Source organism: Solanum dulcamara, chromosome 7 (assembly GCF_947179165.1).
Source record: "Solanum dulcamara chromosome 7, daSolDulc1.2, whole genome shotgun sequence".
Classification (NCBI taxonomy): Eukaryota; Viridiplantae; Streptophyta; class Magnoliopsida; order Solanales; family Solanaceae; genus Solanum; species Solanum dulcamara.
In genome coordinates, this window is record NC_077243.1 from 3,153,427 (window position 1) to 3,159,240 (window position 5,814).

Sequence of the window (5,814 nt, forward strand, 5' to 3'; positions counted from 1 at the left end):
GCATAAAAATATCACTCCAAAAATTTGATTCCGTACTTTGTTGTGTTTAAGATCTAAGACGATTAGGTCCCATCGATTTATATCTGAAAGAATCAAATAACACATTAAAAAGAAAAAATCACCGGTGATAGGATCCTTGCTTAGTATATAGGGTAATCAATAAAAAAAAATAGGAAGTGATAAAACCCTCGCATAGTTTAGATATGTAATTGACAATTTTATCTTAGTTTATATGTTTTTCCTTTGTAAAAAAACAATCTTGAAAAAAATACCAAACTAAAAAGGTCATATTTCCCGTCTACTATTAAAAATCTTTTCATATTGCTCTCTGTTATACTATCGGACAACATATGCCTTTAATGTTATCTTATCTGTTCTTGGGGTTACAAAAGTGGCTTGAATGTGTCCTTCCTCTCTAAACTCATCACACCAACTTTTTTCCATCACTATCCAAAGTCGCCTAACACTTCATTCCTAGGGTTTTGGGTTTTCATGGAAAATAATTTCTTTTTGAGTGAATTGTTATAAAATAAATTAACTTAGCAAATTAAGGCAGAGAGAATAAGAGAAAGAGAGAGACTGAGAGAAAATTTATTTTCGTGTGTATCGCGTTAATTCCTATATCTGATGGCTCCTTTTATAGCCAAAATCATGTACAAGTTGAGTCTTTAACTTGGAGACAACAACTAGTGACAACATAAAGGATGATAGTGACATCCATTAATATGCAACACTCTCCCTTTGATGTCTACGTGTAATAAAAGAAATTTTACAAAAAATAATAGATGTTGTGCCTCGTTAAAACCTTACTAAGAAAAATCTAGTGGGAAAAAACCTAGTGAAGAAAAAAGAATACACACATCTTGTAATACGCCTTGAATGCTGCCTCATTAAAAACTTTATCAGGAAAATCTAGTGAGACAAAACCTTGGTTAAGGGAAAAAGAGTGCAGCGGGTATTTTACTCCCCCTGATGAAAACTTCATTTGATATCTCGAACACGACGCATTCCATTTTTGTATCTCATTTTCTCAAAGGTTGAAGTCAGTAATGCCTTGGTAAACATATCTGTTAAATTGTCACTCGAACGAACTTATTGGACATCTATTTCACCCTTTTTTTGAAGATCATGAGTAAAAAAGAATTTTGGTAAAATATGTTTTGTTCAGTCTCCTTTGATGTATCCTCCCTTCAGTTGAGCTATACATGCAACATTGTTTTCATACAATATTGTTGGAACGTCTCTTTTCAAAGAAAGACCACATGTTTCTTGAATGTGTTGAGTTATTGATCCTAACCAAACGCATTCTCGACTTGCTTCATGGCTAGTATCTCTGCATGATTTGAGGAAGTGACAACCATAGTTTGCTTTGTTGAACGTCATGATATAGTTGTACCACCACATGTAAATAAATAGCCTGTCTGCGATCGACCTTTATGGGGATCAAACAAATATCCCGTATCTGCGTAACCAATGAATTGTGACGTGGATTCATTTGAGTAAAATAATCTCATATCAATGGTCCCTCAGAGATATTTGAATATATGTTTAATTCCATTCCAGTGTCTTCGTATTGGAGAAAAACTAAATCTTGATAACAAGCTTACAGAGAAAGCTATATCTAGTCTAGAATTATTGGCAAGATACATTAATGTACCAATTACACTAAGATATGGTATTTCAGCACCAATAAGCTTTTCATCATTTTCATGAGGTCGAAACGGATATGTATTAATATCAAGAGATCTTACAATCATTGGAGTACTCAATGGATGTGTTTTATCCATATAAAACCCATTTAAAATATTTTTAGTATATGTTGACTAATGTACAAATATCTCATTTGTTAAATGTTCAATTTGTAGACCAAGCCAAAAATTTATCTTTCCGAGGTCTTCCATTTCAAACTCTTTTTTAGATATTTTACTGCCTTTGAAAGTTCTTGCGGAGTTCCAATAATATTCAAATCATCAACATATACTGTTATTATGAAAAATTCATATCTAGATTTTCATAAAGACACAAGGGCAAATTGGATCATTTTTATATTCTTCTTTTAGCAAATATTCGCTAAGACGATTGCACCACATGCGCCTTGATTGTTTCAACCCGTATAAGGATTTCTGAAGCTTTATTGAGCAAGTTTCTCGAGATTCCTTGTATGCGTTAGGCAATTTGAACCCTTCGATAATTTTCATAAAAATATCGTGGTCCAATGAGCCATATAAATAGGCAGTGACCACGCTCATTAGGTACATTTCAAGCTTTTCATGAACTGCCAAATTCATTAGAAAGCTGAAGATAATTGTATCCACCACATGGGAATATGTTTCCATATAGTCAATGTCAGGCCTTTGCAAAAAACCTTGGCCTACAAGTTGTGCTTTATATCTTACGACTTCACCTTTTTTATTTCGTTTACGCACAAAAACCCATTTGTACCTTACTGGATTGACACCTTCAGGTGTTTGGATTATTGATCCAAAAACTTCACGTTTTTCAAGTGAAGTTAACTCTATTTGAATTGCATCCTTTTATTTTGGCCAATCATTTCTCTATCTACATTCATCGACAGATTTTGGTTCAAGATCCTTATCGTGTTGCATTATTTTAATGGCAACATTATAAGCAAAAATATTATCGATAACAATATCATTTCGGTTCTACCATTTTTATGTCGAGAAATAATTTATTGAAATTTCTTCATTCTCATTATTTTCAGGTACTTGGACCTCTTCGGTGGTATCACCATTTGTTGTGTCTCTGGCTCTTCTTGAGCAATTGCCCCCAAATTATGATTATCTTGATCATTTATTCCTTTTTTTCGAGGATTTTTATTTTTGGAACCAATTGGTCTTCCACGTTTTAAGCATGACCTAGACTCATTTGCCTGAACAAGTTGTCCTATCGGGACATCAACTCGAACTTGAGCATTAGCAGCTGAGATATGCGATTTAGTAACTCGTGGAGGTTCGTAAATTCATCCGGCAGTTGATTTGCAATATTCTGCAAATAAATTATCTTTTGAACTTCTTGCTCACATTGATTTGTTCAAGGATCTAAATGAGATAGTGATAATGAATTCCAATCTATCTCATTTTTCAATTACTTATGTTCTCTCCATAATGTTGGGTATACTGATTCCTCAAAATGACAATCAGTGAATCTTGCCGTAAATAAATCTTCAGTCATATGTTTCAAATATTTTATAATAGAAGGAGATTCATACCCAACATATATTCCCAATCTTCTTTGGGGATCCATCTTTGTGCGATGCGGTGGAGCAATTGGAACATATACCGCACACCCAAATATTTTAAGATGGGATATATTTGGCTTCCTTACAAAAGTCAATTGTAATGGGGAAAATTTATGAAAATTTGTTGGCCTTATGCGCACAAGAGCTGCTGCATGCAAAATAGCATGCCCCCCATACCGAAAGAGGAAGTTTTGTCCTCATTAACAATGGTTTAGCTATCAATTGGAGGCGTTTAATCAATGATTCTGCAAGACCATTTTGAGTATGAAAATGAGCGATCGGATGCTCAACTTTTTTTCCAATCGACATACAATAATCTTTAAAGGATTGAGATGTAAATTCACCAGCATTATCAAAACGAATTGTCTTTATTGTTTAATCTTGAAATTGTGCTCTTAACCTTATAATTTGAGCTAAAATCTCGCAAAAGTCATGTTGCGAGTTGATAATAAGCACACATGTGACCATCTTGTAGATGCATCTATCAAGACCATATAATATTTAAATGTCTACTTGAAGGGTGAATTGGCCTACATATATCACCTTGTATACGCTCCAGAAATACAGGAATTTAATCCCAACCTTAGTTTGTGATGGTTTAATAATCAGTTTTCCTTGGGACCAAGCAACACAAGAGAATTCCTTAGATTGAAGAATTTTCTGATTCTTCAAAGTGTGTCCATGTGAATTCTTAATAATTCTGCGCATCATATTATAATCAGGATGACCCAATCGGTCATGCCAAATGATAAAATCATTAGAATCAGTAAACAAAATGTTTACTGTGGCATGTGATTCAATAGTACCAATATTTGTATGGTACAATCCAAAAGAAAGTGCAGGTAATTTTTCGTGCATAATTTTCTTCTCCGTATTCATTATAGTAATATAAAGGCATTCAACATTTCTTTGAGACTTGCTACAATATAATGGATTATCAATTACTAAAATCGTTCCTCCAGGTAATAATAAGGCTGCTCTTCAAGAGCCTTTAATCAATTTTGTACTACCGGATATTGTATTGACATAGGCCTTTTTTATAATCAAATGACAGAAATATTTTTTTTCTTTTAATATCGTATGAGTTGTGCCACTATCCAAAAGGCACATATCTCTATTACTCATCTTGAATCCAATTGAAGACTAAGAAATTTATTTATCTTCATAAAATAAAAATACATTATAAGAGATAAAATAAGTAACAATATTGTTAGAAAAACATAAGTCCTTTTTTCTTCTTTTCTTTTAAATAGATAAACGTAAAAATATGATAATCAAAAGTACATAAAAAACGACAACATATTGTAAATCATATAATGAAATTAAACATTAATTATAATCCCTAAAGAAGTCTTCAATCTCCAAATAAGTAATATCATTGAAGTCATTAAAATCATCATCCTTCAAAGTCAGATTTTCTTTAATATTATCATTATGCGATGGTCTTGCCTCAATATTATTTTCAAACGCCAAGTGTGACTCTATCCGAACATTAGAAGAAGAGGCACCACATCTATTTTTCTTTCTTTTGAAGAAATTTTGATAAAGCCTTACAAAATGCTCAAGCGTCCGACATTCATTTTTTCAGTGGCCTTTTATGCCACAACAATGACAATTACTTCTTGAAGGGCTACTTTGAGAACACATATTGTTCTCTCTTTTATGTTGACCACCACCACGACGATTATTATATCGTCTTCTACCATTATCACATCCACACACATTATTGTGACCTTGATTTTTATTTTGTCTTCTTTCAGATTAGCCATGTGCTTCTACCACATTTGCTTCCGATAACGGAGCAGTTCCAGTGTGATGAACTTCATGATTTTTCATTAAAAGAGCATTATGTTGCTCAGCCGCCAAAAGGCATGAGATCAATTCAGAGTATTTTTGAAAACCTTTTTCACAATATTGCTGCTGTAATATCACATTAGAGGAATGAAAAATAGTTAATGTCTTTTCCAACATGTTTTCATCATTTATAATTTCCCCACATAATTTTAATTGAAAAGTTATTCTAAATATAGCAAAATTATACTCAATTATATTTTTAAAATCTTGAAACCGTAAATGCATCCACTCATAACGAGCCCTTGGCAATACCGTTGCCCTGAGGTAGTCATACCTCCTTTTTAAATTTTTCCACAATTCAAGTGGATCTTTCACTGTCAAGTATTCAACCTTCAGACTTTCATCTAGATGATGACAAAGGAAAATCATAGCCTTCGCTTTATCCTAACTTGATACTTTATTTCCTTCAATTATAGCATCACCAAGACTCTTAGCGGTAAGGTGAATTTCAACATCAAATACCCATGACTAATAATTTTTGTCAGAAATATCAAGTACCACAAACTCCAATTTTGATGAAAATTAATTTAAAAATAACAAAGACAATTAAAATTAAATTTCTTCAGTAGTAGATATATCTGATATAAAAGTTAATTTTCTGGAAAAAAAATTAGAGCTTTGTGCTGATAACGTGTTATAAAATAAACTAATTTAGCAAATTAAGGCGGAGAGAATAAGAGAAAGAGAGAGACTGAGAGGAA